Source organism: Perognathus longimembris, chromosome 7 (assembly GCF_023159225.1).
Source record: "Perognathus longimembris pacificus isolate PPM17 chromosome 7, ASM2315922v1, whole genome shotgun sequence".
In the NCBI taxonomy this organism is placed as follows: Eukaryota; Metazoa; Chordata; class Mammalia; order Rodentia; family Heteromyidae; genus Perognathus; species Perognathus longimembris.
The window spans coordinates 63,426,181-63,439,482 of NC_063167.1; positions in this window are offsets into that span (position 1 = coordinate 63,426,181).

The window sequence follows — 13,302 nt, forward strand, 5'->3', positions numbered from 1 at the left end:
CTGTTCTCACCTGTTTAAATCTCCATTCAGTTACCTAGTTATCTGGCACACCTGGAGGCAGTTACCTCCTCCCTTCTCTGAGGCCATACCTTAATACACTTGGACACACACCCCACCCCAGGCATTGCCTGGGAGTGACTCTCTAGCCTGCCACGCATGCTTTCCAATTTTCTTAATAGATTGAGTCAACTCCAGCCAACTCAGAGTGGGAAGGTTACCACAGAAAGGATATCCCCCCAAAATCTTAGTCTCAGCAGATCCAAAGTGGCCTTCCAGCAGAAATCGGCTGCATGTGATGGTTTTACAATCGTAGGGGTACTCAGGGTAAAGATGTAGATTCTTCCAGATGACTCTCAGGCCGTCCTTGATCTTACCCCAAATGGATGGGCAGGGGACATAGCGACAGCAGGCAGTAGTGTCTCCCACTGGCTCCAATAAAATGTCATACCTTCTGCTGGGTTGCCTGCAATTTTCTGTATTGACTGGTTAAAGAAGCTTAACCTAAGGCCTGACTTTGCCTTTTTAAGAACACTGGCTTTTGCAGGCTGGCACCCCACTGAATTTCAAGAGTGCTTTAGGCAATCAATGACCCTTGGGTAATTTTGCCAGGGCAATAACTTTTAGTAATCAGTTATTTCCAGTAAGGCTAGGATTTTCTAGGCCAACATAGAAGGCTTGGCTTATTACCATTTCTCATAAGTGCAGTCTCCACTCTTGTACACTTGTTAGCACTGTTTTCTCTACCCCTATTTTATCCTGCCTCATCTTCTAAAAATGACTCTGGTCCCTTGATCTTAAAGGGGAGCTGATGGGCAAAGATCATCCTTTTTCTGTAACTTCTTCAAGCCGGCTTAGGGGCATTGACCTTACCTAGCCAGGAACCTATAACCTTAGTCTACTTTACCAAGGGGCTGCAGGATTAGATGTCCATTAGGAACTTTATTCCAAGCTAGAAATTACACTTAACATTTAACTTTTAACAACTATATAGACTTCTTCTTGGGCTATTTGCAAAAGCATTTTCCTGACTGGCTGGGGAAACTGGTATGTGATGACCTAACAATGCCTAAATTACCTCTGTAGGCCTTACATCTCAATAAAGACACAATCTTAGGTCCACAAGCTTCCTTTCCTGAACAGATGTGCCAGCTCAAAATTCATGTCAAGTTAGGGCTTTGAGCAGATGCAGGAGAGATGGGATTTTAAACTATCCCCCCACTTGACAAACTTAGCTTTACTACCTCTTGAGGGGGGATTTGAGGAAGGGGTGTTCCCTGTCCCTCCAAGAGTCCACCACTCAGAGACAGTCTCAAGAAAAAAGATGGGTTTATTGGGGAAGGAAAAAGCAAACTGACCGGTCAGGGATGCAGCACAGATGTGGGAGCTGAAACTACACCAGTGAAAAGCGGGCTGACCAGCCAAGGACACAGTGCTGACTTGGGAGCTGCCACTGTGACCCGGAACAGTCCTCAAATTGGCGATTGTAAAGGTAAAAGCGTAGCACAGATGTCGGGGCTTGACGCATGGAGTAGAGCAAGTGTGGCACAGATGTAGGAGGTTGACGTGGGCAGGGTGGGGTGTACAGCAAGCAACAAACAAGTTAAGCAGGCCATTTAAAGATGCATAATTTTGGGGTCAGGATGACCTAATCTACTCCCCCCAACATTTCCTACCATGTTTCCTACCATGTTTACCAAGATGGAATCAGCTATACTCCCTACAACACTACCAACTATCACAGATGTCTGGCAAGGTACTGTCCAGTTACAAGGTAGACAGACATGGCCATTAGAAAGGCATGCTTACAAACTATTCTTCTAGGACCTCCCGGCTCTAATTAACTTTTGAAAGGCCAAACACGAGTGACTCAAAGATCTGACACCATCTCTGCCATGCAAGCATTGGCTTACGCCTCTGGATGCTCTATCACTTTTGTCCCGGGAGTGACTTTTCCATTCTGAGGAAAATGCACCTTTGGCATTTCTCTTGGTCTGTCGATGGACTTGGACTCAGGGCCTGAATGCTGTCCCTCAGCTCTCCAGCTCAATGCTAGCACTCTGCCACTTTGAGCTCCATTCCCAGCACCCGGCTGGCCCATTAGAGACAAAAACTGTCACGGGACCTTTCTCTGCCAGGGCTGGCTGGGAACCGCAGATCATGAGCCTGTATATAAGGCCACTTTACTCCAATTAAAGCAACAACATAGTCCACACAGAAGTAGTTTTTAAGCATGCTCTTACCTGTAACTTATTAAGGGACAACATTACACCTGACAAACTTGTAGGAATTGTCTGTCCTTCTCTATGTATCTATTTGCAATTTTTACAGAAAACCTGCAAGGCAAACTAGAGTAGCAATTAAACAATCATTTTGATAGCCATAATTTTCCTTTATCCAATTTAAAACAAACATTTAGTTCAAATTTTATTTCCAAATTTCATATCTAAAAATCCGTTTTGATTTCTAAAGTCTCTTACTAATCCTCTGCTTTAACACTTACACTTTGGCTTTCATTTGCATTTGAAAAGCTCTGAAACCTAGAGGTACCAGGTGCAGCCCCATTGCTTCAGGCTGCTCATTTTAAAAGAGCCTTTTTTTTTTTTTTAATTCAGTCTGAGTTACTGCATGAAAACCTTTTAACTCAAACGACAATTTTTTCCTAATTCCACTTTGGAACAATCATTTAGGACAATTTCACTTCCGAATTTCTTATCTAGAAATGCATTCTTGATCTCTAAAGCCTTTTGCTGACCTCTGCTTTAACACTTACACTTTACCTTTCAAAGTTCTCCTTTGAATATTTGCTACTACCACCAAGATCTGCTCCTGTGGCAGCTCCACCTGGGCCAGTGCCCTACGCTTCAAGGCTCATGGCAGTGTCCCTCCTACTTGTCAAGGTGGCATAGTGTCTAATGGGCTTCCTTGAGGCGGGAGGCAGGGTCAGGAACCCCCCCTGCGCCAGGCCACACCACTCCTATCCCATAGCCTGCTGCAAGCGACAGCCCGGTATGGGCCCGCCGCTCCAGTGCCATCCATTTTCAGGGCTAGTTCATTCGGTCCTATTAGTTTAATACATATACTTTAAAATATTTGCTTGATTATATGTAACTTAAGATAGTTATGTAGAGTTGAAGTAAACCCCATTTTTGAGGCAGTAGCCATTTTGTTGACTGTTTAAACTATGAGTAACACAGGCCACCAATTATCCCGGCTAGCAGAACAAGCTTAGTAGGGCCCAACTGGTCAGGAAACTCCCTGCTTAACTCTAACTGCCTGGGAATGTTTAACTCTAACCTCCCCGGAATGTCTCTAGCCCTGAGCCAATCAGATTTGTACCCATATCCTAATCTTGCTTGAACACCTGATTGCTGTAACTTTGTGGGGTTTTTGCCTTTATAAGCCCTGTAAAATTTCAGCTAGGGGCCTTCCTCCTAACCTCCACTGTGTCGGAGTGTAGGACGAGGCCCAAGCTGCAGCCCACCTGAATAAAGCCTTGCTTTTGCATTTCGGAACGTCTGGCTCTCAGTGGTCTTCTTGGTGGTTGTCTCACAACCTGGACATAACAGTTGGGGGCTTATCCGGGATACCCCCAGAAACTCCTGAGACCCCAGACCCCGAAGGTAAGAACACAGCGCTGTTGATTTGTCTTGTCCTGTCATTTGTCTGTTTATCTGTTTTGCTTTCATTTTTCCTCTTGAGGACGACTGCTCCAACTCGTATTTCTTGAAGGGATTGTCGAAGCAGATGCGCTTGCATGACAATCCTGGAGGAACTGGGAGACGTCCCAGATCCTCCACCCTTGAAGGGGGACCCCTGGAACCCCGCCTTGATACTTGTAGGGCACAAGTCAGTTCGGTTTTTGGCCGGAACTGACCGGGAGGGCCTCCTAACCGAGGCTCATCCCACCCACCTTGATCTTGGGTCTGCTCCTCCTGTTTCTTCACAGAAGCCAGCGGATCAACTTGGAAGATCTCCATTTTGTAAGTCATTTACATGTCAGGCCTGCATGTATTGTATTTTCTGTTTTATTGGAATTATTTTGTCTCTTGTTATTTTGTGGACCGAATGACTGATGAGACTGATAGCCATGGGCAATGTCCCATCCAGCCCCCTAGACTTGACCCTAGCTCACTGGAAGAAGGTTAAGGAGATAGCTCAGAAAAGTGGATCACCTTGTGCAAGTCAGAATGGCCCACCCTTGAGGGAGCTAATTGGCCACCTGAGGGGAGCTTTGACATAGGTAAGATCAGGAATTTACAACCCCTCATTCGGGCCATCCAGACCAGGTTCCTTATATAGTCACATGGAGGGAACTCGTTGACAGGGATGCTCCAGCTTGGGTTAGGCCTTTTTTACCAACTCCCTCCTCCACTCCTTCCCCTACCCCAATATTTGTTCAAAAAACACAGGGTGAAGAAAAAGAAGACAAGAGAGAAACCAAGAAGGAAGAGAAGAAATTGTACCCACCTGTCCTCCAGGGAGGAAGCACGGAGGAGGAAATGTTTCCCCCTCCATACTCCCCACCCCAGTTAACTCTACTCAATGCACAAGAGGAGGACTCTGAGAAAAATGTTCCAGCTGTGCCCTCTGCTCCGGAGGGTCCCGCCCAGTCAACTTGGCAGTGCCAAGGAATTACACCTCTTTATAATTCTGTTGCCCTTCCCCTTCGCCCTATAGGTCCTGAGGATGCAGATGGTCGACAACAATTCCAATACTGGCCATTTGCTACTAGTGATCTTTACAACTGGCATACCCAAATTGCCCCCTTTTCTGAGAAACCCCAGGATTTAATTCGCTTGCTTGAAACTATACTTTTCACTCACCAGCCCACTTGGGATGATTGTAGCCAGCTTTTACAGGTCCTTTTCACCACTGAGGAGAGAGATCATATCCGGGAAGCAGCCCAGAGACTTGTTCCCAGCCCCACCGGAGCGCCCATCACGCATCCTGCCTTGATTGCTACCTATTTTCCCAAGACCAGACCAGCATGGAACTACAATATGGCTGAAGGTAGGGAGTTATGCCTCATCTATCACCAGGCTCTGTTGGCAGGTCTCAAGGTGGTGGCTCACTGACCTACCAATATGGCCAAAGTTTATGATGTTAGACAGGGAGAAAGTGAAAGTCCGGCAGCATACCTTGAGCAGCTCATGGAAACCTTTAGTCAATACACTCCGTATGATCTTGAGACCCAGGAACCTACTCAGATGATTATGTTTGCCTACATAAATCAAGATGCACTGGACATAAAGCGAAAGTTGCAGGCTCTAGACAGGCTTGGCGAAAAATCTGTTAGGGATCTAGTAGCAGTGGTGGAAAAGGTTTATAATAAGAGAGAGAAGAACAAAGATAGGAAAGGAAGGACAGAGAACGTGAAATCGAGCGAGAAAAGAGAGACAGAGCTAAGGAAAAGAGTTTGGCTAGAATTTTGGAGCAACAACAGGCACAACACAAGAAGGACCTCAGGGAAATCCTGACCTCCATGCAGGCAGGAAACTTTAGACAGTCCTCCTCTCCAAGTAAGGAGCAGAGGCCCAAACCTCAAACAAGAGTGGGGAAGAATCAGTGTGCCTATTGCAAGGAGGAGGGGCATTGGATCAAAAACTGCCCAGAGCTAGCCAAGTAAAAGGAAAAAGAACAGAAAGTAGGATCAAGAGTGTTGCCAGCCTTAGAGTTGGCTGAGGACAGTGACTGAGGGAGTCGGGGCTCAGACCCCCTCCCTGAGCCCAGAATAACATTGAAAGTGGAGGGGAATCCAGTCATGTTCATGGTAGATACGGGAGCAGAAAATTCAGTATTGCTAGCTCCGAGAGGGCCGATGTCCACTAAAACAACATGGGTCCAAGGTGCGACAGGCACTAAACCCTATAAAAGGACTACCCAAAGAAGAGTGAACTTGGGAGAGGGCTGGGTAACCCACTCATTTTTAGTCATCCCTGACTGCTCCTATCCATTGCTTGGATGTGACTTCTTAACAAAAATGAAAGCTCCGATGCAGTTTACAGGCAATAGGGCTTCTGTGATGGGCTCAAGAGGAAAGCCTGTTAGTATACTGATAACTAGTAAGCTAGAAGAGGAGTATAGGCTATAACAGCATCCCAAGCCTGAGTCTCTGGAAAATGAGTGACTATGGGCATTTCCCCAAGCATGGGCAGAAACTGGGGGAATGGGACTGGCAAAACATCTTTGTGGAACTCAAAGCTGGGGCCGACCCAGTAAAAGTCCACCAGTACCCTGTGTCACTAGAAGCAAAGAAGGGGATCACTCCCCACATCAGAAAATTGTTAGATTCAGGAGTCCTGAAGCCCATCCAGTCAGGCTGGAATACTCCATTGTTGCCTGTCAAAAAGCCTAATTCTAATGATTACAGACCAGTGCAAGACTTGAGAGAAGTTAACAAGATCATAATGGACATTCACCCTACAGTCCCAAACCCGTATACCCTGCTGAGGTCCCTGTCACCAAGCCATGTGTGGTATACTGTGTTGGATCTAAAGGATGCCTTCTTTAGCCTGCCCTTAACCCCACAGAGCCAAAGCTACTTTGCATTCACTTGGCATGATCCTGAGATCGGGATAAGCGGTCAATTGACCTGGACCAGGCTGCCTCAAGGATTCAAGAACTCGCCTACCATCTTCGACGAGGCATTACATGAAGACCTGAGTGAGTACCACTCCAAAAATCCCGGAATAAGTCTATTGCAATATGTAGATGATTTGTTAATAGCCGCTCCAGACCAAAATAGCTGTCTAAAGAGAACAGCTAGGCTCTTAAAGACTCTTGGCAACTTGGGCTATAGGGCCTCCACTAAAACGGCACAAATCTGTAAACCTGAAGTCACCTATCTAGGCTTCATACTAAAAGAGGGCAAGTGTTGGCTGTCGGATGCACGTAAAGAAACCATGCTAAAAATCCCTGTGCCTGGGGCTGGGAATATGGCCTAGTGGCAAGAGAGCTCACCTCCTATACATGAAACCCTGGGTTCGATTCTCCAGCACCACATATCTAGAAAACGGCCAGAAGTGGCGCTGTGGCTCAAGTGGCAGAGTGCTAGCCTTGAGCAAAAAGGAAGCCAGGGACAGTGCTCAGGCCCTGAGTCCAAGCCCCAGGACTGGCCAAAAAAAAAAAAATCCCTGTGCCTAAGTCAGCCAGACAAGTCAGACAGTTCCTGGGAACAGCGAGCTTTTGCTGGCTGTGGATACCTGGGTTCGCTGAGATGGCCAAGCCTCTATATGAAGCCACCAAAACTCTCCCAGAGTTTCATAGGACTGAGCAGATGCAAAAACCCTTTGAGGCAATCAAGAAAATCCTTTTGGAGGCTCCTGCCTTGGGTTTACCTGACGTGAACAAGCCATTCACATTATTCGTGGCTGAAAGTAAAGCAATAGCAAAAAGAGTGCTCACTCAGCCAATTGGACCTTGGAAGCTGCCAGTTGCCTATTTGTCAAAAAAAATTAGACCCTGTCGCTGCTGGCTGGCCCCCGTGTCTAAGAATAATAGCTGCAGTAGGTCTCTTAGTAAAAGATGCTGATAAATTGACTCTGGGACAGAACATGACTGTGGCCACTCCACACGCTCTAGAGGGGGTGCTAAAACAACCGCCTGACTGGTGGATGAGCAATACCTGCATGGTCCATTACCAGACCTTGTTATTTAGCCCCACACATATCAGCTTTTGCGTACCTACAGCATTAAACCCAGCTACTCTGCTGCTGGATCCGGATCTGGAAGCGCCCCTGCATGATTGTGAGCAGATCCTGGCTCAAGCACATAGCCTCAGGCCAGACTTGCTGGATTCGCCGCTATCACATGCCGAGCACACCTGGTTCACCGATGGCAGCAGCTTCATTCGGGATGGAAAAAGGTACACGGGTGCGACGGTCACCACGGACATTGAGATAATGTGGGCAGAAGCACAAAGAGCAGAACTAGTGGCACTAACAAAAGCTTTACAAATGGGAAAAGGAAAGCAACTAAATATCTATACGGACAGCCGGTACGCTTTTGCCACCATGCACGTCCATGGAGCCATCTACCAAGAGAGGGGGCTACTGATAGCCGAAGGAAAGGCCATTAGAAACAGCAGGAGATTTTAAGCCTCATCCGGGCCCTATGGGAACCAACAAAGATTGCCATTATGCACTGTTCGGGTCATCAAAAGGGAGTTGATTCAGTGACTAGAGGGAATAATCTGGCCGACCAGGCAGCTAAGGAAGCAGCCCTTCAGCCCAGAGAAGTATTGACTCTAGTAGACCCAGAGCCACAAGCTTTGCCTCCTGTGCCCCAGTATTCCCAAGAAGACTTGGAGTGGATAAAGAAAATTCCCATGGCCCACAAAACCCCGGACAGAGAAGGAAACAATGACTGGTGGAAAATTTGTGAAGGGAAACTTATCTTGCCACTAGGGCTGGGTAAGGGGATCCTTAAGAGAATCCACCAAGCTTCTCACATGGGAACCCAAAGAATGCAGGACTTGCTCTGACACTCCAAAGTGAAAATTAGACAAGGAAATCAACTTGTTGAAGATATTGTTAAAAATTGTAAGGCCTGTCAGCTCACCAACAGCCCCAATCAACCAGTTACAAAAGGAGCTAGCCCCCGCAGGGATAGGCCAGGTGTGTATTGGGAAGTAGATTTCACAGAAATTAAACCTGGAAAATTTGGATACAAATATTTGCTAGTTTTTGTAGACACCTTTTCAGGATGGGTTGAAGCTTATCCAACAAAGCATGAGACCACGAATGTAGTGGGTAAGAAGATCCTGGAAGAAATCCTACCCAGGTATGGCTTCCCATCCAACATTGGGTTGGACAACGGACCAGCCTTCATCTCAAAAGTAAGTCAGGGAATAGCCACTGCACTGGGGACGGATTGGAAATTGCATTGTGCTTATAGACCCCAGAGTTCAGGACAGGTAGAGAGAATGAATCGGACTCTAAAAGAGACCTTAACTAAATTGGCCTTAGAGACTGGCACAGACTGGGTGTCACTCCTTCCTTTTGCTCTGCTTAGAGTAAGAAATTCTCCCTATCAGCTTGGCTTTACTCCTTTTGAAATAATGTACGGGCACCCCCCCCGCCCATTATCCCTAGCCTTCAGACTGAATTGCTTGCTGATTTGGATGATACTGAATTTTTGTGTAAACTTGACTATTTGCAGCTCGTGCATAAGAGTATGTGGCCCCAATTTAAGGCATTATATGATTCTGCTTCTGTCCCTACCCCCCATTTATTCAGACCAGGGGACTGGGTGTTCATCCGGAGGCATAACCCAAAATCCTTGGAACCACGGTGGAAGGGACCCTACATGGTGCTACTGACTACACCCACTGCCCTCAAGGTAGACGGCATCGCCACTTGGGTCCTTTGCTCCCACGTCAGGCCAGCTGACTCCTTTGCCCTGGACGAAGACTACAGTGGTGGAACATGGAAGGTCTTCAAGCACCTGACTCAGCCGCTTCGCCTTCGCCTCAAGAAAAGAAAGTTAGACTGAATATGGTTATTGTTATAATTATTTTCTTTTTGCCTTCTTTTCTTCCTACCCTGGCTAATGTTGATGCTAACCCTCACCAGCCTTTCCAATTATCTTGGCAGCTCACTCCAAAGTGGGGTGACCCCCTTATTTTAGCAACTAAGGACGCCCCCTTAGGAACCTGGTGGCCAGACTTAGTAGTAGACTTATGTGACCTGGTTGCAAGCAACTGGGATGTGCCAGATCACTCAGACCCAAACCTGAATAAGCGACTTCCCAAGTGTGATGAGCAGGAGTCCTGTAAAGTCCCATGCAAGTGAGAAGGCATTGGTAGTTTTGGGCTTGCTCAGGAATATGGATGTAGCCACCCGGCCCTTAGAGCACAGCTGAGAAGTTCGCCATTCTATGTATTACATTCTAAATAAATTGGTACAATTCATGAAAGACAGATTAAACACTGTACAGCTAATGGTACAGCGAAGTAGGTACACACCTCTCCTGGACAAAGAGTTGTTGGAGTTTAGTTTTGGGTCTGAACCACAGGATTGTGCTTCATATCCATAAATCAAAGGGAGAATGTAGAGTTGAAGTGAACCCCATTTTTGAGGCAGTAGCCATTTTGTTGACTCTTTAAACTATGAGTAACCCAGGCCACCAATTATCCTGGCTAGCAGAACAAGCTTAGTAGGGCCCAGCGGTCAGGAAATTCCCTGCTTAACTCTAATTGCCTGGGAATGTTTAACTCTAACCACCCCAGAATGTCTCTAGCCCTGAGCCAATCAGATTTGTACCTGTATCCAGGGGGTGTCCTACCATGTGGACTGGCTAAGCTGCACCTTTGCCAGATCACCCCTCACTCCTGAGGATAGGCACACAGGACTGTCTTAAGTTTTCCTGTCTTTTTCTCTTGATCTCTGAGAAACCCAAGCAATTCTTTAACAGTGATAAACCTTTACATCCAAATTTCTGACATTTAGCCCCAAATTTTAACAGTGGAGGAAAATAAATTTCAAGTTCCCAATGCCTTTTGCTAAATTAGATAACTTGACAGTGCAAACAGCCTTTAGCATTAAGATACCAAATTTTTAACCACAAATTAAATATTTTTAACTATAGTTTCTCTTTTTTTTTTTTTTTTGGCCAGTCCTGGGCCTTGGACTCAGGGCCTGAGCACTGTCCCTGGCTTCTTCCCGCTCAAGGCTAGCACTCTGCCACTTGAGCCACAGCGCCGCTTCTGGCCGTTTTCTGTATATGTGGTGCTGGGGAATCGAACCTAGGGCCTCGTGTATTCGAGGCAGGCACTCTTGCCACTAGGCTATATCCCCAGTCCCTATAGTTTCTCTTTTAAATAATACAGTAATCCTCTAAACCATATGGTAACACCCAAACTTGATGACCTTTGGAGTTTAAACTTAAACTCACCCATCTTTACATTATACTCAGTTTTAATCTTGAACATGTTCATACTCCCACATACACACATACACATGCAAAAGATCTTAAAGCATGCAAAATAAATATCGGCCGTACATTTTTCCATGGCAAAAGGTATTTTGGCCAATTTTACTCTTGCAATGACCAACCAAAACAAAACTTAAGCAAATTACTTTAACATTCTCCAGCCTCATTTACCAGGGTTTCTTAGATTTAGCAAGACATTTTAGCACACCAAATACTTTTCTGCTGAAGATAGCTGGAAGGGGGTTCCCTGGGCTAAGACTCAGCCCACCCAGTACTTGTCTTTAGCCTCAGCCCAATTTTGACTAGAGCATTTTACAGATCAATTGACCTTTAAATACCTTCAGTTGAAAGAAAATGGTTAAAGAAACTTATCTCTCTTCCCCTCGGTTCTCTGGATCCTAGGGAACCTGGGGAGGCTGTTTGGAACTCCATACTGGCAGAGGCCACATGTCCCATGTCTTCTTGTCTTCTTGTAAAGTAAGTTAAATCACACCCAACACATCCCTCCCTTCAGAAGGGGGTCAAGGCATCCCTTGACCACCCCAGCCTTAGAGACCTCCACTGGGTCCAGCTTTTCTCTGTCTCAGGCCTACAGTGTACCTTCAGATTCAGATGGGCACTGGGCCCACTCAGACAGTGTTCTTTCCAGTGCTCTTCTACAGATGAGCCCACCCAGTCGGGCCCATTCGTACAGAGAAACAGACAGACAGAGATTGGTCGACCAAGCTCAGACATACCTCTGGAGGTTTTACTTCACCCAGGTGTCTGCCCCACAAAAAGGAAAGTGATTAAGGACTCTTCCCAGCCAATGCACCAGAAATGTTATGGGATTCGAGGGAGGGGATTCCCTGTCCCTCCAACAGTCCAACACTCAGAGACAGTCTCAAGTAAAAAGATGAAAAAGGACGGATTTATTGGGAAAGTGAAAAGCAAGCTGACTGGCCAGGGCCTCAGCAGAGCCTTGGAGGCTGGGAACACAAGCGCTGGTGTTTCCAGATGGACCGGTCCCAGGTTTCAGAAAAACCTAACACAAAATAGGACAGAGACACAAAGACTTACTTCCGCAAGATTTCTAAGTACCAACAAACCAATTCAGCTGAATTAGAGAGCTGAACTGGGACGCCATGGGGATGAGAGACACAAGACGCAAACATTGAGACATGTGGCATGGCATAATGGTGCTTAAGCTGGCCTGACCCAGCTTAAGGTCAGGTCTGGGGGCTGGATCATAGGAAACTCTCAGTTCCAAGCACTTCACTGAGAGGTTCAGTAACCTATAGGCATGTGCCCACTCCAGTCTCTTGGGATTCAGGAACACCCATTTCCTGGGAATGGGACTTTCCTTCCTGTACAATTTGCTGTATGGCCAATGATGGTGCTGGCCAGATCTGACCTCCATAATACAGTATATATAATAGAAATAAAATTTCTATTGTCTATTTATACCACAACTTCTTCATGCATTTTTTAATTGGTATTAGGCTGCTTCCATAGCTTGACTCTTGTGAATAAATAGTTCTGGAATAAACATGGTGTGCAGGTTTTTCTATTGCATGTTAACTCATATCCCTTCAGGTATCTACCGGGGATTGGTATTGTAAGATTATATTGTAGTTTTTTTCTTAGTGTTATGGGGGAGAAACTCCATACTGACTTATATTATGGTTACTCTAATTCAAATTCCCACCAACAGTGTAAGAGGGTTCCTTTTTTCACCCCAATTCTGGCCTGCATTCCTTGTTATTTATTTTTCTGATGATTGCCATTCTGAATGAGATAAAATAGAACCACGATATCATTTTGATTTGCATTTCCTTTACTGCTAAGGATACTGATATTTTCTTCCTGTGGTTTATATTTACTCTTAAGTAATTTGAATCCAGGAACATGGTGGGTTTAACTTGAGGTTCATCTGATGTTTTATGAACTTAAAAAAATCTATGTAGTAATTGACAGTCCATGATTCATGTTCTGAGAGACATTTAATGACAGCAAAATACTTTATTATTAATTTAAATTTTGTTGACTGGTAGGAAGCATGGAATGGACAAAGTAGAGATGTGGTGAGAAAACAAGAAGGGAATTTCTTTTTAAAAATGAGGTGATATGTTAGCTGGGCATTGGTGGTTCATGCCTGCAATCCTGGATGCTCAGGAGACTAAGATCTAAGGATCAAGGTTAGGAGCCAGCTTGAGAAGGAAAGTATGTTAGGCTCTTATTTCCAAAGCTAGAAGTGGTGCTGCTGGCTCAAGTGCTAGAGTGGTAGCTTTGAGCAAAAAAGCCTACGCCTCTGAGTTCAAGCTCCAGGGCCAGCACGCACACACACACACACACACACACACACACACACACACACGATGAAATGTCATA